General features: G+C 40.6%; 1 long non-coding RNA gene across 2 annotated transcripts in view; it reads left to right on the plus strand.

Moving 5' to 3' along the window:
* The first annotated feature begins 6,503 nt into the window (after nt 1-6,503).
* LOC141370704 (uncharacterized) overlaps nt 6,504-23,118 on the plus strand; it is a 56,204-nt gene continuing 39,589 nt past the window's right edge. Inside the window, exons 1-3 of one of the 2 annotated variants that reach the window (XR_012374971.1) lie at nt 6,504-6,565; nt 8,664-8,786; nt 12,228-12,492. This is a non-coding gene — a long non-coding RNA (uncharacterized lncRNA). Of the gene's footprint in view, nt 6,566-8,663; nt 8,787-12,227; nt 12,493-23,118 lie in introns of those variants that run through there. The other variant, XR_012374972.1, reaches the window with a different exon arrangement.

The raw sequence follows: 23,118 nt of genomic DNA on the forward strand, positions 1-23,118 counted from the left end.
GCTTCTCTCTCTCTCCCTCTGCTGCCGCTCCCGGCCCCTGCTCGTGCACTCTCTCTCTCTCAGATACATAAAAAAAAGAAATCTTTAAAAAAAAACCCAAATTTCTGTCTTGTTAGGGAATCCTTCTTTGAATTTCACAGCCCGCTTCAATCTTGCCTTTCTCTGTTCTCACAGCATTTTTTAAGTACTATTCTTATAGCTCTTATGTCGTAGGGGCTTGGTAATGTTTGTTGAGTAGTGAATCAGTTATTTGTGTATATTATCTACATAATTACTGAAGTTCAGGGACTATGGTCTTGCTTGTCTTTGGGACCTTTCCTTAAAACCAGTAGGTGCTCAATAATTCTGTGGAATTAAATGACGGTCGTTACCACACATATTTCTTTCTTTCTGAAATTGCCTTATCTTATCTTGAAAAATGTTAATAATCTTCTGTTTCGATCAAGACTTATATTTTACTATTCAAAAGTAGACCATTCTTAGTTCATATACTGTATTTGCTGAAGAGATGGTCCATTAATCGCAGGCACAGATTGTTTATTTTTAATGTGAGCATGGCCTTTACCACCACTTGGTGGCAGTGTACCCCAATTCCAAGACCTTGCCAAAGAGCATACTGGACCCTGATAAGTGCTAAAATTACAAACCAGAAGCCAAGAAGTGACAGTAACAGCCCATATCTAGATTCTATTTTAGTGACAGAGATTCTAGTTCAGTCAACGTCTTTGGGTATGTCACTATTCCCCTAATGAGCATGTATTACTTTTCCTTTACTTATGGATGAAGAGTAGAGATACAAGATTCTTATGAGGCAAAGCCAAAGAAAATTCATCATTAACAGTAACAGCACTACCACCGCACTTTCCTTTTTTAAGGGCTTCTTTTCGTTAGAAAAATTAAAAGTTTTGTTAAAGCTGTTTAATTAAGGGGCGTGTGGGTGGCTCAGTCGTTAAGCGTCTGCCTTGGGCTCAGGTCATGATCCCAGGGTCCTGGGATTGAGCCCTGCAATGGGCTCCCTGCTCTGTGGGAAGCCTGCTTCTCCCTCTCCCACTCTCCCTGCTGTGTTCCCTCTCTCACTGTGTCTCTCTCTGTCAAATAAATAAATAAAATCTTAAAAAAAAGATGTTTAATTAATTAATTAAAGTAGGCTCCACACCCAGTGTGGGGCTCAAACTCACGACCCTGAGATCAAGAGTCGGAGGTTCTACTGACTGAGCCAGCCAGGCGCCCCATTATTAAGAATGTTTTAAATGTTTAAGATAAGGTGTTCATATATGACTAGACAGGTTTAACTCATCAATGAGATTTTTAAATCTGTGCATAAGGAAGGGTTCTTTGTAAAATTTTATATTCATCCAGAAAGTAATTCAGTACAATTCTGAAAGAGACAAGAGACACTTCTACGTCTGAGAACATCTAAACCCACAAGTCCAGGAAACATCATCTGGGAGTATCACCTGCAGGGGCAGTTTGGTAGGATTTGGGAGGAAATGGGTTGACTTTGGACTCTGGTCACCTTCTTTAAAGGCATGTGTTTGGCCCTGTATGTGCTCCTTTAGTTATGTAACTAAGATTGTAACCAGAAAAGATGAAGCTGTGTTTTGCATTTGAAGGGAGTTGGAGATACCAAGAGAGAAGCAGCAAGACTAGGGATCTGAAGAATCAAGCAGACATGGAGGGAGAACTGGGAGGTGGCAGAGAGCATGTGCTCCGTGTCCCCTTTCATGGGAGACACTTGCTCCTGCAGGGGTGGGCAAGCAGAGCTGCTTAATGGCATCTTTATCTGCAAGCCCAACTTCTGAGCCAGGGTTAATGGGAAGTCAGAAAGCAGTGAGGATGCTGGAAGTGGAGGTGATTTATTTTTATTTTATTTTATTTTGATTTAAAAATAATTAACATATAGTATATTATTAGTTTCAGAGGTAGAGTTTAGTGATCCGTCAGTTGCATATAACACCCAGTGCTCATTCCATCACATGCCCTCCTTCATGCCCATCCCCCAGTTACCCCCTCCCCTCCAGCAACCCTCAGTTTTCCCTAGAGTTAAGAGTCTCTTATGGTTTGTCTCCCTCTCTGATTTCATCTTATGGAAGTGGAGGTGATTTAAGTTTTGCAAGGTTACCAAGGACCTCACTTCTTTGCTTAATAGGAAGAGAATAGGACTATATGTTTGATATGTGGGGGACCCCGATGGCAGGAAACACTCTGGATGGCTTTATTGATAATTAAGATTTATAATTTTATATATGATTTATATATTATACATTTATATATGATTTATATATTATATGCTATATATTATATGTTATAATTTTAATACATTTGTATTTAATACATCTTGTAATTTTATAATTAAGATTTATTTATAATTTTATATATTTATAATTTTAATATATTTTATAATTTTATTTTATTTATAATTTAATTATAATTAAGAGGGTAGGGAAAGATGGGATTTTACAAGGATAACTTTTCCTAAGATCAGGATGTATAATTTACAAAACCTGTTCTGAGTTTAGCATCATTTAGTTAAAATCCTTCTGACTAACAGATCTTGCACTGAAAAGTAGAATAACAAACAACACAAACTCGTATGGAACTACTAATACTCTTACCAGACTTTTTTTTTTTTTTAAAGATTTTATTTATTTGAGAGAGAGAGAGAATGAGAGACAGAGAGCACAAGAGGGAAGAGGGTCAGAGGGAGAAGCAGGCTCCCCGCTGAGCAGGGAGCCCGATGTGGGACTCGATCCCGGGACTCCAGGATCATGACCCGAGCCGAAGGCAGTCACTTAACCAACTGAGCCACCCAGGTGCCCACTCTTACCAGACTTTTATGGGTCATATTACATTGTCATTTCACTGAGTCCTTCCATTACGTGTAAGTGACAATTGTGACCATCTCTCTTGTAAAGATAAATTACTCAAGGCTCAAGGAAGTTAAAGAACTTGGTGAAGGTTAGACAGCTAGTCAGTTGTAGAGCTGGGACTCAATTCCTAGTTTCCAGTCCATCTTGATTTCCTCAAGGCAATCAGCCTTTGGGGACAAATGGGCCACAGAAGGAGGGGAGCAAAGGTTTGTTGGCGGGCCCACCACACTGCACGAGTCCAGCAGGAGTAGATGACGACAGGGCACGCTCTATTCTTTTTTCTTAATTTTTAAAATTTAAATTCAGTTAGCCAACATATAGTACATATAGTACATCCTTAGTTTCAGATGCAGTGTTCAATAACTCATCAGTTGCGTGTAACACCCAGTGCTCATCACATCACGGGGCATGCTCTATTCTGAAAATGGTGCCCCTGGAGTGGTGCAGCACAATGGGGCACTTTGTTTGACTGCCTTCTGATGTAGAAGAGATAATCCAATCTGTTCCCATTTTTGGATGTTATAAGTTATATCACTAGAACCATAGTAAATGAAGATGCCCACCTCTCTGGAGTACTGAGGTGTTTTGTTGACCAGCGTCTTGACTTCATCGACCTGCCTGGGTCCTGGAAGCTTGCCTGTTTGAGCTTCTCTTGGCCAGAGTCTATAGTGACATTCTTTATTATATGCCAAGCATTTTCTGTATATTGTTACATTCAATCATTACAATGAATTTTTATTTAAATCTTCATTTTATAAATGAGGGAATGAGAATCCCAAGAGACTAACAGGCTACTCAACGACAGAACTAGGCCTTGAACCCAGGGCACATGATTCCACAGCTCATCTTTAATCAATAATCTTTGCTGTGTTGGTTAGCAATACAACCTTATATATGGAGATGGACATGATATTGTTGGAAAGGACTTACTAGCTCTAGGGACACTGTCCATCTGGCTTAGGAAGTCTAGCTTAGAAAAATTTTCAACCGTACTAAACTGGATAAAAATCCATTCCTTACCAGCTGTGTGATCTTGGGCAAATTATTTAATTCTTCTGTGCCTGTTTTCTCACCTATAAAGTAGGGATACTAATAGCAGCTACCTCTTAGTAATAGTATGGGGCATAAATGAGATAATGCATGTGAAATGCTGTAAAATCCTGGCATAGAGTAAGTGCTTACTAAATGCTCGCTCTCATTATCAGCTACAGCAGCAGCAGCAGCATTATTTGGTGAACACTATTCCCATTTCAGCTACTGCATTCAAGAGGAAGCAAGAAGAAAAGTGAGAATGAAAAGCCAATACAACTAAGACATAATAGCAGTGTCTTTTGAGATTTGACATGTAAACTATGAGGCTCTTCAAGAAACAATAATAGTTGAAGATCCTAAAGATCCCCAGAGCATTCCAAACACTGTATGTAGGGGAAGCTGCCTTTTGAATTCAGTTGTAGAACTTCCTGAGCATTCTAGAACTAACCTCTTCACCACCGCTGCACCTAGGTGAGGCGATGTGGGATTCTCAGGTGTTCCTCACCTCATGGGCATCAGCTCTTGGGAAGTCCACATGTATTCCCACTTCAACATTTACATTGTTATGTAAAGTGAGATCTTTATCAGAGAGGGTAGTATCAGCAAGAGAAAGCTACCTTCAAGATTGGGAACTCATCCATCCACCCATCCATCCATTTATTCATTTATTGAGTTTTTTTTTAGCACATTTCTAGGCACCACCAATAGAAAGATTACAAAATAGCCCCTGTCCTTAAGGAAATCACAGAGGAAGAGGGGAGATAAATGTTACTGAATAACTATCAATTTTATGCAGTATCAGTATATGTGCTGAGAAAGATGATGGAACAAAGTGGGCAGAATGCCAGGTTTTCTACTGGGCTTTGAGAAATTGAATCCCAGAAAGTGTCTGCACTAAAGCCCTGGCCTATTTGGGTGTGCTGCAACTCTGGCCTTCACCCCACAAGGACCCCTTATCTGTTCTCTCCAGAGGACAGGCTGTTCTTCTACCCATAGGCTGGGGCAGGGATAACCATGCTCTCTGCCAAGAGGTCTACTATTAATACTTTCCTTTTGGTTGTCTAAGCAGGACCACACTTAGTCTTTGCCAGATCTTGGAGTTCTTGGAAGGGGTCACCCGGGATAATTTGAAAGTCTGGGCAGCAGGGCTGGGCAGGAGAGAAATCAGGGGGCCAACCGAGGGCTCTTTTGTGGCTTCTAGAGGCAGTAGCATTAGGTCTCATTCATATTCATATTCATATTCATATTCATATCCATTAGGTCTCATTCATATTCATATTCATAGTCATATCCATTAGGTCTCATTCATATTCTCTCTTAGGCTAAATGGAGGCATGACTCCTTCAACAGACGTGAGAGTTCATGTGGGAACCCCTGGACACCTTGGAGGTTCGGGGGGGAATCTAGTTCAGAGGGGGAAAGTGCAAACTTCTACTATGAGAAGTCTTCCACACTCTTGCTTTGGTGCATTTTTCCATTCTTTTCTCCCATCAGCTCTTCACATGGACCATCCACACTAGCTGTATAGACTTCCATGGGTTCCCAAGCAGGCTTCATTCTCTATTGCTCTTTCCCTTCATCTTGGAATATACTTCTTAAAACTTGCACCTGGTGGACTTCCTGTTGACTTTGGAGGCTCAGTTTAGATGCCAAAATGTAAGCTCATTCATGGATTCCTGGTATCTTTCCTGTGCTTCCTGATCAGAACAGATAGGTTTTTTTTTTTTTTTTTTTTTGAACCTAACTTAGAATTTTTTAGTTGCACAGTTCAGTGGTATTAAGCACATTCTCATTGTTGTACAGCCATCACCACCATCCACCTCCAGAGCTTTTTTCATCCTGCAAGACTGAAACTGTCCCCATTACACAAGAACTCCTCATTCCCCTCTGCCCCAGCCCTTGGAACCACCACTCTACTTTCTATTTCTGTGAATGTGACTATTTTAGGTACAGTAGTCTTTGTATGAATGGAATCAAGCAATGTTTTTCCTTTTGTGACTTTTGGTGACTGGCTGCTTTTCACTCAGCCTACTGTCCTCAAGTTTCATCCATGTTGGAGGAGGTGTCAGGATTTCCTTCCTTTTTAAGGCAGAGTACTGTTCTGTTATATGTATATATCACAGTTTTCTTATTCGTTGATCTGTTGGTGCACATTTGAGTTGCTTCCACTTTTTGGTTATTGTAGATAATGCTGCTATTGAGTGCAAATTTTTACTGCCTTGTTTGGTAGCTACGTTTTCTCCTGAAAGAAATATGAACCAGCCAGAAAAAGGGGATTATAGCTTATAATATGAAGAGAGAGGGAAATTTACTCTCCAGGGTCAGGGACTGGCTCTCTTCTTCTAGAAACCCACACAATCCCTCACGTGGTGAGTCCAGATACCCCAGAATGTTCTCATTCCTCAGCCATGGTGGTTCTTGCTTCACAGACTTAGCTGTGTCCCTTTGTGACTGGAGGCTGCTTGCGATAACACTCAAGCAACTTAAGCATTTGCTACAAAATTATAGTACAAGAGATCAATTGGAGAGTCTTCGGAATTTGTGGTGGTGGAATTCAACCTCTGTGATGAAATGCGCCAAGCAAGAATGCAATGGATTCTGGGAAATGAGCAGGTGCTAGAGCAGTGGTGAGAATATCTCCCATCAGGGAGCCCCATGGTCAGGTGATCTGTTTCCTTCAGTCTTACCTTTTCTATTCTTGTGTTCACTTACCATATCTCTTTTTGGGAGTCTATTGCATACTGTAAAAGGCACTGTGAAGATTATTGAAAAGTATAATGACTTCATCTTTCAAAGCTTTATATTATGAGGAAAGAGCAGTACTGCCTATAGAGGAAAATGGTGGCCAGAGCAGATGTGATTGAGTCCAAACTATTCAAATTCAGTGGCTTTGGTATACTTCAGCGGGAGGGGTCTTTGCCTTGGATACAATCTGGGAAAGCTGCTTGAAGAAGGGAACATGTTTTATTTGGATTCTAAAGAATGCCTTTCTCAGTCTGTACTGGGATGTTTCCTTGTTAAAGACACTTCGATGATTTCTCAGCCAAGAAGAGAAAAAAATAAATGGTAACATGACTCACCAAGGAACTGCTGGTACAACTGGGGTATGGCAGTTGACATTCACTGTCTTGACTTTGAAGTTTGAGACTTTTTTTTTTAAAATTTTTTTTTTTTTTAAAGTAATCTCTACCCCCAGTGTGGTATTCAAACTCACGGCCCCGAGATCAAGAGTCACATGTTCTTCTGACTGAGCCAGCCAGGGACCCCTAAAATTTGAGACTTTCTGAGTCCTTTTAGGTTTAGGATTTTATTTTCCCAGAGTTTTTGGAGGGTAGGAACCAAGCTGCAAACTTACAGTTCAGTTGAGAAGAAACAGTTACGGAAAAAGGCTGGTGACATTTCTCTTTCTCTTCATCAAGTTTATATCAGAGTATTTCTTTTTACCAGATTCTCATCTTTGAATTTTAATCCAGTAATCTTACAGGGATTTAAGAAACTAAGGGGCTGGTGCTCTGGCAAAGATGTGGCTGAAGAACTTGCAGGCAAAGCTACACTTGTATAAAAAGGGGAGAAGGAGTGAGAAAGACACTTTAAACACACCATATGTGTGGGGAGGTTAGCAGTGTGGTTGGGGAATGGTCAGTTAAAGATGTAACAGAAATGAAAAGGAGGTTCATTGATATGAATTTGCTCACAAATGCCCTGGGACATAGTTTAGAATAAAAACAAGAGAATTCTCAGGTCTTATTCTCTTTCTTATGATAAGGAATTGATTGGTCTAATCTGGAAGCAGAGATAATTGAGGCAAGAGTGCTTGGTGGAAGAATCCTCAGGTTAATTACTAAGGAGTTTAGAAAAATACCGAGGCTAGGGTAGAATGAAGTGCAAGAGAGACTGTGTGCCTGTCTCCAAACACATTTCCCTTCTCTTAGGCACAGTGAAGTCACAGTGCTCAGCTCAGCTCCTCACACAGTAGAGGCAGTCGAAGTTTGATTAAGGAATTTATTCCTTCCCTTATTTATTCATTCAACAAATATTTATTGAGCACGTCTAGGCAGTAGGTAACTTTTGAGACTCTGGGAATATATATACATATATATCAGAGAGTATAGTTGTTCCTGTCTTCTATAAGGAAATCATTCTTGATGAAGGCAGTCAATAAACAAATGCAGTACAATGCAAATCAGATGGTTGTGTGGTCTAGATAAAGACAGGAATGTGAGGAGATTGCATTAGTTTTCTTGGAATTGCTGTAACGAAGTATCACAGACTGAGTGGCTTGAACGACAGAAATCTATCCTCTCATAATTCTGGAGGTTAGAAGTCCAAGATCCAGGGGTGGCAGTGCCACGGTCCCTGTAGGGAAGGATCTGTTCCAGGCGTTTCTCCTAGCTTCTCTTCGTTCTGTGGCTCGTGGCAACATAACTCCAGTCTCCACATGGTGCTCTCCCTGTGTCTCTGAATCCAAAGTTCTCCTCTTTATAAGGACATCAGTCATATTGTCTATTGGATTAGGGCCCACCCTGATGACCTCATCTTAACTTGATCATCTGCTAAGACCCTATTTCCAAATAAGGTCACATTCACTGGGGGTTAGGACTTAATGTATTTTTGGGAGACAAAATTCAACCCATAACAAAGGTTAAGTAGTTGGTGAGCTGATGTTTTATATGGATGGTTAGGTGAGACATGATAAGGTGACATTTGACTATGGGCCTGAAGAAACTGAGGCAATGACCCATGCCGATATTCACTTTCCAGGCAGAGACCAGAATGGGAGAATGTTCCTCATCTTCCAGGAACAACAGTAAGCCCATGTGATGGAAGCCAGCTGAGAGACAGAGAAACAAAATGTGAGATCCAAGAAATTATGGGGTTTTCCCTGTAAGTAAACTGGAGAGTCACTGGGGGATTGGAGTAGCAATGTATCATACTGGGTGCACATCTTGGAAGAATCCTTCCACAGTTCTGTTGCAAATAGACAGAGGGGGTGAGGTTCGAGGCAGGGGGGCCATTGCAGGGGAGAACTGATGACAGCCTGAGCCAGAGCTGGAGTGTTAGAAGCAGTGGTCAGATTCGAGACATGTCTTCAAGGAAGAGCCAATGGGATTATGGAGGTAATAGGATATGGGGTGTGAGAACAAGAAGAGGCTGAAAGATGATGCTTAGGCTTTTGGCTCATGCAACTGAAAGGATGGATTGGCCATTTGTTGAAGTGGGGAGAAGAGGTATTACTAAGATAGAAATAAGAGTTTAAGATGTGTTGAGTTTGAGATAATTTGGGCTATCCAAGTAGAGATGGGGGGTAGGTGTTCAGAGATATGAATCTAGAGTTCAGGAAGTTGTCAAATATGATGGTATATAATGCCATGGTTTGAGATTAAATCAGCCAGGGAACAAACAGAGCTAGAGGAGAGGAAAGGTTCCAGGATGGACCCTTGAGTCCTCCAGCATTTAGAGCAGAACAAGTAGAGGAGAGAAACATGCATGGCCACCAGAGCAGGAGGAAAACCAGGGAAAGTGGATTCCATGAAGTTAAGTGAAGAGTGTTTGGGGATGGGGTGGTGGGATCTGTGGCCAGCATGACAGCCACTGGGAACTGGCCATGGGATTTGGTAATGTGGGAGTCACTAGGGACTATCATATGGGCATGTTAGGGAGTAAATGAAATGAAAGCCAGATTATACTGGGTTCAACTGGGCCTGGGAGAGGGATTGTCCATACTTAGTGTCTCCAATTCCTTCAAGAATTTATCTTTATGGTAAGTGGAGAAATTGCTATAACTGATGGTGAATATAGGGTCAAGGGAGAGATTCTTTTTTTAAAAAAATGGAAGGTAATATAGCATTTTATATTCTGATGGAGACAATGGCAGTAGAGAGGGAAAAAATAATGATGGGAAGAGATGGCAGAATTGTTGAAGTTATTGCTTTGAACAGGTGAGAAGTTGTGGGATCCAGTATCAAGATTAGCTGTATTGGGGAATACAGATAATTTGTTCATTATTAACAGGAAGACAGGTGAAGAAAGGAGGTTTAAATGGGTACAGACATAAGTTGCTTGGCAGAGGGGGTGGTAAGAATGTTTAGAAGGATTCTTTTTTTTTTTTTTTTTTGGTGGTTGTTTCTTTTGTTAGACAGATTAGGAGCAGGGTATAGCAGAGAACGGAAGGGAGATGTTTAAGATTTGAAGACGGGGTGATGATGTGAAAGGGTTTCCTAGGTACACAGGAGCATGACTGGATTAGGGAAGTATGGTGAATGGCTGAGCAGCACCAAGCACCCATCTGAAATAGGTGGCCATGAATTGAAGGTGACTCTGGTGATCATGATGGGCTGTTCTCCTACAGCCATGTTCAGGTGCACAGATAAGAGGGGAAGAGGGGCAAAAAGGGGGGGGGGGCAGGAAGAGTGCAATTAGCAAAGAGAAAAGAAGAAAAGGAGTTGAGGTCATATGCAAGTATATGATTATACTGGTGGACTGTAGGATCTAAGGCAGGTAAAAGGGGAAGTAAGGACAAGAATAGAGTGAGGGACAGAGAGAGTTCACAGGATGAATGGACTGAGGTCCTGGTGGGGGGCACAGGATTGTTGGAGTTGGGGGATAATTGGAAAGAACGAGCTGGGAAATAGGTGGCAATCATGAGGGAGTCATCAGGTCAATGGGAAGTGGGTAACAGTCATGAGAGAGTCAATCCCCTTAGCATTGTGGAGGGTGGGTGCAATTATAGGTAATAACCAGGTCTATAGCCATAAAGTGGGTGGCTGGGAAAAGGCAGACGACAGTGTAAGTGGAGGCAAGGAGAATAGGGATATGAGAAACCAGGGTTTTGGAAGGACCACACACTTAGATGGTGTAAGTCTGGATGACTGAAGCATGGAGGGGCTGCCCAATGGTAAAATCTGAAGGCATGAGCTTTGCAGTTGAGGGTGTTGGGGAGGAGAGTGGGACAATGGCTTGGGAAGAGCCTGGGGGAGCAGGAAGGGCATAAGCCCACCTTCAAGTCCCGTGGCATGAGCAGCATGAAAGAGAACATAGTCAACACTTTGGAGCCCCACAGGGAAAGCTGTGCCCTCGGGGGTGAGCCAGGTTTTAGTTATAGCAAGAAGGGGATGGGAATGTTCAGAAGGTTCGGAATGTAGGGAGTTTGCTAGCATTGGGTGAATATAGGGAGGTGGGGAAGCGTGAGAGATGGGGTTGGGCTCAGAGAGGTCCAGAGGGGTGGTGTGATGAGGGATGAAGAAGCCCTGGAGAACCCTGGGCTTCCTGCAGTGACTAACTTCAATGGAGAGACAGGCCAGCATGCAGTCTAGGGCCAACTGTGGTAATGAGTCCACTGGAGTAGTAGCATGGGGCCATCATGGGTGGGCTTTTCTCAGGAACATGTGTGGTGGTGGGGGGGACTCTGGACCCCTGCTTCATTCTGCTTCTGGTATTTTGCCCCCTGGAGGGATTCAAATTACAGCTTGGACTCTGGGGCCCTCCTACATGTCTGCTGCTGGCTGTTTTAGGGCCACAAAAGGAGCTTGCCAGCACACCCCCAAAGTTCTGCAGATATGACATGGAATAGCCTCAAAGTAGAGGAAAGCCTCCTTTTTGGAGGTTGGTTTAAAATGAGATGGTTTATTGAAAAGTAATGACTGGCTAGATGGGGAGGTAAGCTCATAGTCATTATGTATCGGGCCTAATGTTTGGTTACTGCCATTCGTAAATGGGCTTTGAGATTTTATTCCGTTATCTAAGTAGATTCTAGTTATCCAAATAGATGCACGGGTTTTGTTTTTTTTTTTTTTTTTTGCATGATTGAAGATAAAAGTTCATTTGTCCCTAATGATAAACAGAAAGAATGTTTTCTCAGCTGAATAAAAGGTTAAACTGCTATTCGTTGTGTTTTGTCTTCAAACCTTGATAGAAGAAACTTTCTTACCATTTATAGCTATGTAAAAAAAGGTAGAGTTTTGGGTTAGTATAGTTTATGAAAGAAATTTCAACACATTTGTGATTTGAATAGAAAAAGCAAAAGAACCAGAGTCTGCTCCATAGAAGGGCTGAAATATCTCTTCTAGGCTTTTAGTTTTCTTCTTTTTTTAAATGACTTCAGAGGAGAGATTCACTGCTAAATCTAGACTAACAAAGGGAAGGGATTATGAGAAAATAATTTTTGAAATGGGACTTTTTAGGGTGGGAAGCATTTATGATGGTGTCTGGGAATTATATGGGGAGAATGGTGGTTAGTATGATTTTAATAGAGAGATAGAAATGGAAAGTTTTACCAAGCCTCTTACAAACAAATTTTAGACTATCATTATTATTTTTTCTTAACAGAAAAGCTGTGCGTGGAAGGTTTGCCAGCAAATTGGTAGATCTACCTGACTTGGACAAGGCATCACAAATGCCTAGAAATTCTGGATAAATTCTTATAAAAGATATTTGGTAATCCCTAATCAAGTTAAAAGAAAGAGGAGGAAGTCACAAGATGAGAGAAATTAAGAGAAAAATCTAGGCCAGAACAATAAGTAGGAGCGGTGAGGCACAGTGAGCCCCACGTACAGGCCCTGGGCCAAGGGCTGGCATATTGCCTGTGTGGCACGGGTGGGATGAGCAGGACCCACTGAAGGGGGGCTGGAGCGGATCTTCCTGCATAGAGCCCAGAGCCTTCAGGGGCTACTCCTTCGGAAAAACCTCTCCAGCTACTCTCTAGGGAAGCAGCAAGGAAGTTACACCTGGAGGTCAAACCCCAGGCTTGCACAACCATGTAAATAGAAGTGATAGAAGATTACTTGGTGTGAGAAGACTAAGCCAAGAAATTAACAGAAAAACTCTTCTAGAAGGAACGGAACCTCCAAAGTTATAGCAAAAGCAAACCCAATACTGCTTCATAGGGGTGGTTTCACAATTCATGGTGTAGTGTCCACAGGGGAGATGAAGAACAGTACACTGTGAGGGGGAGTCTGTATATGCTTTAAAAAAAAATCCTCCTCACTCTCTAGGTGATATCATACAATATTATTTAAATACTCCCTTCCATATTTATGTCATCAGCCTAGACCTTTCTCTCCTCTTCAGTCTGGATGGTCCTCAAGTCCAGATTACCTTCAAGACAGCTGCACTAAGGCATCTGAGAAGAACTTTGAGTGACACGTGTGTGGCAGCTAGCCCCCAAAATGGCCCCGAAGATCCGGGCTTCTGCCATTTGCAGCCTGAGCAGTCCCTCCCATGTCCCACTAGGGGCTGAGTAGTGTGATAGATGGAGTATGGCAGGAGTGACATTATTTCACATTTGAGACTAGGTTGTAAAAACACCGTGGCTTCCATTTGGGTTCCTCTTGCTGTCTCTCACCCTCTCTTGGGTCTCGTGCTCTGGAGGAAGCCAGCTGCCATGTCTTCACACTCAGGCAGCTCATGTAGTGAAGCACTGAGACTTCATGAACAATGGCCGGCATGAACTTCCCAGGCTTGTGATGGAGTGACACTGAGAGCATATTCTCCAGCCTCAGTTGTGCCTCCAGCCCTGGTCAAAGCTTAACTGCAATCTCATGAGCCATCCTGAGGCAGAACCAACCATGTAAGCCAAGCTCTGATTCCCAAACCCTCAGACACTGAGAGATAATAAGGGTTTGTTGTTCAAGCTGCTACATTTGGGTGCAATTTGTTAGGCAGCATTGGATAATGAATACAGTGCATCCAAAACCAACTTCCTGTTTTTCCCCAAACCTTGTCCTCCTATAGTCTTTCCTGTGTCTGTAAATGATAACTCCGTCCTTTCAACAACTCAGGCCAAAACCTTTGGAGTCATCTTTGAATGATGAGAGGTAGAGAGTTGTCCCTGTGTTTCTCACATCCCACATCTGATTTTTCAGCAAATCCCTGTTGGCTCTATCTTTAAAATATATGCATAATCTGACTCCTCCTTACCCCCTCCCTAGATACTATCCTGGTCCAAGCCATGATCCTGTCTTGACTGGGTTATTGCAGTAGCTCCTATAGGTCTCCCTGATTCTGACCTTGTCCAGTTTTGGTCTCTCCACAACAAAGCAGCCAGTTATCTTTTAACATTATAGATCAGATATGTTACTCCTCTGACCAAATCCCTCTGATGGCTTCCAGTATCACTTAAGATAAAGGCCAAATTCCTTCCAGAGACTCTGATGGTAGTTTTGGCCTTCCTCTGACCTCACCTTTGACTGTCCCTCTGGCTCCCTTTCCTCCAGCCACACTGGTATCATTATTTTTACTCCCATTAGGCAAGGAATAGTCCCGTCTTAGGTCCTGCTTTATTTTCTCCCTAGTTTTACCATCATCTGACATACTATGTATTTCACATATCTTATATATTGTCTCTGTCCTTCCACTAGAGTGTGAGTCCCATGAAGACAGGGAATTTTGTTGCTTCTGTTCACTGATGCATTCCAAGTCCCAAGAGCAATGCCTGGCACCTAGTAGGCACTCAAATATTTTTTGAAAAATAGTTGAAATATTATTTGGAAAATGGGAGGCAAAATACTATATTTGGGAAACAGGAAATTTGAAAGAGGCTATAAAATAAAAAATGTTTAAAACTATTAAAAGTGAAAAGAGTGAGAAGCATAAAAAAAACAAGGCATTCTTCAAATCAGTCAGATTTGAAAAACAACTGATTTCACTTAAGAAATGAAGAATACAGCAACTTAAAAAAAAACAAATATAAGGAATCAGTTAGATTTAGAAGACATATCTGAGGAAACCACGCAGGATGGGGCATAGACATATGATGAGATTAAAATATAAAAAAGAAGTTAAAACTTGGAATGAGAAGGCCTGGCATGTGTTTAATAGCTATCCTGAAGGGAAAAAATAGTGACAGTGGAGGAGAGGTGGTATTTAAAAAAACAATGGCGGAGACTTTCCCAGATTTGAAAAGCAAAACAAAATATAAATCTTCAGATTAAAATAATATATGGAGTCCCAAGCAGGATTAAAAAATAATTTATATGTAGACACATGAGGGTAAAACTAAAACATTGCAAAGGAAAAAAATTCTAACTATAGTCAGAGAATGAAAGGGTAATCTCAAAGGAGCAAGTATGAGATTGACAGCAGACTTTTCATAAGTAACGATATATGTCAGAATATAATGTAATTACACCTGCAGTCCGCTAATGGAAAAAACCACCATCATAGAATTCTATACCCAGCTAAAAGTATCATTCAAGACGGAGGGCCAAATGAGAACATTTTCAAAAGAACCCTCATGGACCATTGCCTGAAATGACCACTAAAATGTGTTCATCAGTAAGGAGAAAATTGAACACAGAAGACTGGAGAGGCACTGGAGTTACAATGGAAAGAATGAAATTGGTGAACATTTTTATAACTGTAAACGTTCACTTATAAGCAAGACATTAATTTGGAGGAGAGGGTTAAAATTAAAGAGAAATCAAAATACTGAACAAGATGGCACATGGGAGGAGGGAGATCAGAACTGAATTGTTTCTTCACCTGAAGGATAGAGATTTTGATTGGATTTTTTAAAAATGTCAAGTATGCATTTTAAGTATCTAAAAGAATGAAATATAAGGTATAATTTTCAATCTAGTAAAGGGGAAAAGGAGAATGAAAAACACTAACCCATTTAATAAAAGTCAGGAGAGAAGAAAAAAGATGGAAAATTAAGAGGAGAGAAAAAAAAACATGTACCAGGAAAACATTGAACAAAAGGAAATTTGGTTACTGATATTCTTAGACAATATTAATTGTAAGGCAAAATGTGTTGATGGAGATAAAGAAGATCATACTGAATGATAAGTGAAAAAATTCACAAGTAAGATACAGCAATCCTAGTCTAATGATCTAGACTCAAATACATAAGGAAAAAAATGGACAGAAGTACAAAGAAAAACTAACAAATTCACAATTACAGTAAGAGATATTAAATATCTCTATCAGACACTAATGAAAAAGAAGACAAAATATTAGGAAGGCTGTACTAGATATGAAAAACATGATGAACAAAGATGACTTAATGTTTAAGTCATGATTAACAAAGATGACTTAATGTCAAAATACGTATTCCTGGACAAAACCTTCCCCATTTTTTTTTTTAAAGCACACAGAACCTTTATGTTTACTGACTACATACACCACATAATTGATAACATACAGAGTATATTCCTTGACCACAGTGCACAGTTTTTAAAAAGTAAAAATATAAATCCCTTGTTCTTTGGAAACTAAATAAATACATTTACAAGAAGTGGTTAAAGAAGAGATTGTATTGAAAATTCTGAAATAATTTGTCACATAATAATGACTGCAACATTTGCCAAAACATGTGAAATTCAGATGTATATAATGGGAAAAAACATGAAAGATTGAAAAATGAATGAATGAGGGGCACCTGGGTGGCTCAGTCTTTAAGCGTCTGCCTTCAGCTCAGGTCATGATCCCAGGGTCCTGGGATCGAGCCCTGCATCAGGCTCCCTGAAGCCTGCTTCTCTCTCTCTCTCTCACTCCCCCTGCTTGTGTTCCCTCTCTCGCTGTGTCTCTCTCTGTCAAATAAATATAAAATCTTTAAAAAAAAGCAAAATGAATGAATGAATCACTCAAGTCATAAAGTTAGCAAAACAGAAAACCAAAAGAAACCATCTTGACAAAGATAGTGGAAGCGTTGCTGCACCCTTCCTTACATAAAGTTTGGATTTTGAAGCAGGAAAAATGCTTTGAAAGTGGTAATGGGGTAAAGGAAGACTCCTACTCTATTTTTTAGGTCTTGTTACCTGTGGATTTAGGGACAGAAAAACCAACTTGAGAGAGTTGGTTAAATACATCAGTATCATCTGGGGTGGCACCAAGGTTCAAGTTCTCCTCTCTGCTTAGGTACTTCAAGAAACAAGTCTTTCCAGGGCTCACGGTTACTGATTAAACCTTTCTAACTGAGCAAGGCAGGCCAGAATTTAAGAAAAAAATCTCTAGATGAAGGGAGTTCAGTTATATTACATTTGTCAATGTCAATTATGTTTCTTCTATCTTCCCACCCCTAAAACGCCCTCTGGGCTTGATCCCCACAGGAACCAGCAGGGACAGGCTTATTTTCCCTCAATACCTGAGTGTGTTCGCTGTGGCTTCATTAGGAGACCTTATATGTGCTACCCCATCTTTGATCCCAAGTTTATTCTTATAGAAACTCAGATGACTCAGGCAGGATCTACCTGCAGAGTTTTCAGGTGATAACTTTCCCAAGTGCTCACAAACTCGGTGTTTTACAAGTGCATTTGCTCCTTGCAGACTTTTGGCTGCACTATAAGCCTTGGGCTGAGAAAGAATAGTTGACTCTGGTTATCAAAGCTTTGTCTAAATAAACTGGGACCTCACTATATCTCTCTTGGCTATAGAGCTAGGTATATGGACAATCCATCTTGGATGCTCTCCAAAGTGGGGATAGTTATTGAAGTGTAAAAAAAGACCTCCTTATAAGGAAGTTTTACCTAGAAGGAAGAGCCTCCAGCACTGGCTTAGCAAATAGCATTATAGTGTATCTCCAGGGTACCAGAGCCAAATATGATTCTCCCTGCCCTCCACCAAAGGCCCAGCCTGGTTTTTATAGGCCAGACATAAATCTGAGAAAGTGTTTATAAAATAGACTGGGTCTATCTGGAAGTTTTAAAAAACAACTTTTATAGGTTAATTCTTAGGAAATCGATTTGAGGCTATTTAGAGACATTGCTTTGCAGGGAATGGGATCCATCTCCTCTTATCTTGCACTGTCCACTTGAGGTGTGTTGTTCATTCAACAAAACAGCACAGTTAATTTTAGGGAGGCCTGCTTTATTGTGCCAGCATGAAAGGATGGGGGAACCCTCATGAAGTATTTATTAGTGGACCTCAAATCTCAATGCTTTCTTTTCCTACCTTGTTACGCCATTTCAAATCTGCATTTGTGCTTGGTAGTCCAGTTCCCTGTTGTAACGGGGATGGCTGGAATCGATCTTAGAACTCGTGTGCTGGTGGTGACTTTAAAGCATATTTCACTAAACTTGCCAATTTTATAGATGAGGAGACTGACGCCCAGAAGGAACTGACTCTCTTAGCAGATACCACTGTGTGCAAAGCACCAACACATGGCCCCTGGTGGGACACAAACATACAAGGGTCAATGTTCTTGTCCTCAGGAGCATTATCTATGATAAAGGAGGTAAAACGATTTATAAATAACTAATGTGTGATGTGATAGGAGCTGTAAATGAGGGAAAAGACCAAAGGCATTGTGCTGGAATTTGGGTGTTAGCACTTCATTGGGGGAGAGTGCAAACTGATAACGATCATCGGGTTCTTGGCACGTAAGGGCAGTCGGGGTGAATTGGTAGGGTTTGTGCCCAGTGCTGATGGGAATTAAAGGTAGGCCTACTGGGATGGGAACTTCCCTGGCATGGAAAGGAAGTAGTAGTAGGCCATCTAGTTTATCAAGACAGTAAACTACAGTAGGGAAAGAGTGGTACGTAAGGTAGGAGGCATGGGTTGGGGCAAGATGACAGAGACCCTTGGAAGTTGGAGTGAGCAGTGTGACTTCATACAGTAGACAGTGGTCCAATGTGTCCACTGCTTCCAAGGGGTGAAGAGAATGACAGAGAGATATTGGGGCAGGGGCCCGATTTCAGGGGGTTGGGCAGTGAGTGCTTGAAGAGAATATAGAGACAGACTCTGGAAAGTTCTTATGAGTAGTTTGCTAGTAAGGAAAAAATTAAGTTAGGTAGGTAGTTTGTGCGTAGGTGGGGGAGAATAAGGTCTACAGGGAACACTTATATGTAAAAAGGAAAAAAATTAGTTGCAAGGAAAGCCCAGATTTTCAGATGGCTGGAACCCTGATGAAAGTGGGTGCTAAACTTCTGGATGTGTTTTTTTTTGTCCATGGTATTAGTATGGCAAGCATTTCCTAAAATCTAAAAACCTGAAAGTGCTATTTCATCTTCTTACGTCATCACTAATGATCTTGGGTTTGGAAATCTGGACCCAATCTGACCCTTACAGCATGGGGAGTTGCCCCCAGGGTAAGTGGGGCTCTTGGGTTGATGAGCAGACCAGGGTGGGCTCACAGCTCTGTAACTCACACATCACTGGGGACCCCGAGGTTGTACCTTGTAATGGCAGGCACTCACAAGGATCTGCAAAACACAGCAAATAGCCATTTGGATTATCCCAACTCCACAGGCCAGATCAAAGGAGATTAATTTGACGCGTTGCCCCCTTGACTCAAGCATTTGGCAAATGTCTCATTCTTTTAGAGATGATTTTGAGTTTTGTAGAATTAAGACCCTTTTTTTTTTTCTCTCCAAGCATATTTCTCTCAGTTTTCAAAAGGTTGGGTACTTGTGGGAAATTTAATCCACATGTTTATGATTCATTTTGACTCCACTCCTTTCAAATTTATCTTTGGAGCATGAGTTGGTACTTGAGAAGCCTTTTAAAGTTCAGGACTTTTAGAACCAGATAGTTATTTTGCTAGCTGTGTCTTGAAAACACATTCAAAAATTTTCGTTAGGATCAAAACCTGGAGTCTGGAGGGGCGTCTGAATGCAGCGAACCCTCAAGGCCATGGCAGTGTATTTTCCACAGCAAATCCGTAGGCAAAGGATGGGGAGAGTAGACAAGGAGCCGTTTCCTTAGTGGTGAAGAAGGGCTATCTGTGTTTATAGGAGTGTCATCCGGGTTGCTTCAAATATTCACCAAGACAGCACGCCTGGGAAGCATCATGGCATCTCTGTCCTCCCTGGTAGGCCCTGCTTCTTTTTCAAGATTCTTATGCATAGATCTTTGAGCTGCTGGGACATTCCAGATCACTGCAACCCCCTCATTTTGTAGATGAAATTGAAGCTCAGCGAGGTTCAATGTTTTTGCCCCAGATCTCACACATTTGAAGTTGAGATCCTCTGCAGGCTTCCATGATGCCCGTTTCATCCGAAAGAGAAGAATATTTGATGAAAATCAAGGGCACACGGTGGGGACTTGGGATTGGGTCTGGGCAGGGGGGTGGTGCCGTTTTGGGAGCGTAAGAGGTTGAACCCTTACTTCTGCATGGCGTACCCTCTTTGAGTGTCTGTCTCTTTTAGATTGTCGGTTTGGGGTTGCATCTCCTCTTTGGAAGAGGGGTGTGTGAAAGAACTCTGAAGGGAATGGGCTTTCAAAGTCTGTTGCCAGAGTAGTGTCACATAGAACATTCTGATGCGAAGCCCTATTTCTACAGCATTATTTAGCAAAGAGTCTTAGAGTAGGCTGATTACTCCATACACAGATGCCTTCGATGTTCAGATGGATACATATTTCCTGTTCCAGAACATGAATGCCTATTGGATGAGTCAGTGGGTGACCATTCTAAGTATGTTGGATCCACTCAGTCACAGCAGGGGAAATCTATTGACCTTGGATACAAACTTTGGCCCAGAAAAATGACACTTCGTTATTTAGTTGTAAAAAATGTGAGAAATAGATGCCTATCAGCAAAGGTCTTGGTCTTTGCTCCGCAAGGAAATTCACGAATTTATGAAATTTATGAAGGTTTTTTATCAGAGTGAGGTCAACAGAACATATTCACACACAGGCCATTTAAAATAGCATTTATTTGTTTAGTAAATGATTATAAAAGTACTATATGTTCATGGTGGAAAACTCGAAAAATGCCAAAAGTATAAAGAAGAAAAAATAAATTACTTTTAATTCCATTACCAATGCTAGAGAAACCAATGTTAACATTAATGTTTGAGAGTTTCCCGGTTTTTTTAGTGGGTGTATAGATTCTTTTATTTATTTGTTTATTTATTTTTGTACAAAAGGTACTCTTTTTCCTGTTGTATACTGTTTTGTTTTTTAATTGTAAAGGTCAAGAGGAGATAAATGTTTCATAAGCATCTAAGACCAATAGCCAGGATTTAATTGGGTCTCAGGCCCCATATGAGATCCAAAGCATCTGTAGGATCCCAAACAGCTGAAGTTCATGGATCTTTTCTCCATGTTGTTCCCTTTACCCTCTGCATACTTTTCTTCCCACGACTGATTACCAATGTCCATTTTTCCCTACCTGCTTGCATCTTCTCACACATGGTTTCTCATTTCTTGTAGATTTGGTTGGCTTTGGCTCACACACGGGGCCTACCTTTGGGGCCTTTTTCTCTGCATACCATTTATATGACATTTCCAACTATTCAGAGAGAGAATCTGATTTATTCGGCTAATAACACTTATCTTTACTTGAGTATAGTTTGGCACACAGGCTCTACCATAAATTGCTGTCGAGCTGGGTCAGTTACTTCTCTGATCTATTCAGGGATGGGCAGATGAGGAGGGGATTCAGGTAACATTTAGAAAATAATATCGAAGGGCAATTAAATCACCCCAAACCCTGCTCTTCGGTCACACACGCTGTTTATGTTTTTATGATTTTTCCCTTACATCATTTTTCTATGATAGGTGCATTTATACACATGCGTGTTTGCATGGGAGAGTATATATTTTTAAAATGTGATCACATCTCTCTTTCCTAGCTATATTCTGAAGATTTTCTTATGCATTTAGCTATTTCCAAAACCCGATTTGTAGAGGTGTACAATGGTTCATTTTATGGGCATACCAGTATTTGATTTCACAATCCTACTATTACTGGGCATTTTATGGTGTCTGCAGTGGGAGGAGGGACCGCTCCTGCATCCCATTAAGACAAAGTTTCTTATCATTGGAGGTCATGGGCGGCTGCTAGGAGGGCAAAAAACGGCTCATATCTACTGTAGGCTCTTCCGGTAGATAATTTAGTTTTGTGAAGATAAGGATACTTGCATTCTGTCTGTTTGTCTTAGTCTCTCTCTCTCTTTTTTTTTCAAATTTATTTTTTTAGACCATTTGGGATTTCTTTTGATGTAGGGCATAAGGAAAGACTTTAACCTTTACATTTTTTCCCCTAAAAATTTAATCTAGTGCCCCAGACCATTTTATTCATTTACTATCCCTTATTTCTCAACTGATTTGGAATATCATGTAATTGAATCCCTTGATTCTCAGATGCAATTGACTATGAGAGTCCCCTCTCATTTAAAACTGGAGCAATTTAAAATTCTTGAGTCGCATCCTGATATCAGAAATATTACAATCCAGAAAGAGAGTACCAAACTGTCCCATCCACCTAGCTGTTTCTGGGTTTTCTATTCTCTGGCACTGACCTATTTTGGAGCATATCACTATTTCAATAGTTATGAGTTAAAATTTGTTTGGCACCTAGCATATTTATAATTTTTAATATTTTACTTAAGTACAGTTATAATTCTATTAATTTTTTTTGCCCAGTCTTGTCCATTTGTGATTCTGTGTGATCTTCCAAGTGAATTCCCTCCAATACCATTCTTCAAAGAATTACATTAAATTTGCTGTTAGCATTGCCATAAATTTGAAAGAACTTGTCTGTTGACACTATCAAATCCTTTGATAACTTTGATTTTTTTTATCCTGCTTATTATTAATTCTAATAGATTTTCAGCTGGTTCTCTTTAGTTTTCCACATGTGCACTGATTTGATATTGAATATATTATTATTGTTGTGTCTGTTCTTAATGGAAATCCTTCTGGTGTTTTACCCATTCTGTAGGATACTGTCTATTGGTCCAAGATAGGTCATATTGTCATTTTAAGTAAATATCCTAGTTTTTCTAAGAGTTTGAAACAGAATTAAATGTTGAAAAATAGTTTGATGTCCACTTCCCTCTATCAAGGACATACTATATATATATTTTTCCCCTTTTTAACTGACCAGATTTTAAACATATAGAGATACTTTAATTTCATTATAAACTCTACCTTGCCTTTGTGTATTATATTGGTCAGCATTTACCATTATGCATCCATGTTCATAAGGGAGATTTAATCTATAGTATTTTTGGTTTTTCCTTTTTCTTTTTGTCCTCTTAGATCATCTCTGCTATAGAGGATTGAATTATTGAGACGCCTTATTTTGTGGCACATTTTTGTCATTGGTCTGTGGCAGTTGTCACTACGTATTTATTTATCTGTCTGCCTGTTTATTCCCATCTACCCCCATCCCCTATTCTCCTTCCCTTCTCTCCCCCTCCCTCAATAAACAAACATTGTGACTTTTTTTTTACATGTTTTAAAGATTTTATTTATTTATTTGAGAGACAGAGCGTGCATGCACGAATGGGGGAAGGAGCAGAGGGAGAGGGAGAAGCAGACTCCAGGCTGAGCA

This window comes from Callorhinus ursinus, unplaced genomic scaffold (assembly GCF_003265705.2).
Source record: "Callorhinus ursinus isolate GAN/ISIS: 27379988/994484 unplaced genomic scaffold, GSC_fseal_2.0 scaffold43, whole genome shotgun sequence".
In the NCBI taxonomy this organism is placed as follows: domain Eukaryota; kingdom Metazoa; phylum Chordata; class Mammalia; order Carnivora; family Otariidae; genus Callorhinus; species Callorhinus ursinus.